A 281-nucleotide genomic window follows, 5' to 3' on the forward strand; every position below is an offset into this window, starting at 1 on the left:
TATCTTTTTGTCTTCTATGTCCTGGATTTGGGCTTTTATTTTGGTGATCTGGATTCTTCTGCTGAAATTAGGGTTTTTGTGGTCTTGCTTTTCCAGCTTCTTTAGGTGGCTTGTTAGGTTGTCAATTTCTGTTCCTTCCATTTTCCTCATGTGTGTTTGTAGGGATATAAATTCCCCTCTTATTACAGCTTTTAAGGCATCCCAGAGATTTTGGTAAGATGTTTCTTTATTTTCATTTGTTTCCATGGATCTTTTGATCTCTATTTTGATGTCATCATGAC

Source organism: Carlito syrichta, unplaced genomic scaffold (genome assembly GCF_000164805.1).
Source record: "Carlito syrichta isolate Samal-C Ts95f unplaced genomic scaffold, Tarsius_syrichta-2.0.1 Scaffold260295, whole genome shotgun sequence".
In the NCBI taxonomy this organism is placed as follows: Eukaryota; Metazoa; Chordata; class Mammalia; order Primates; family Tarsiidae; genus Carlito; species Carlito syrichta.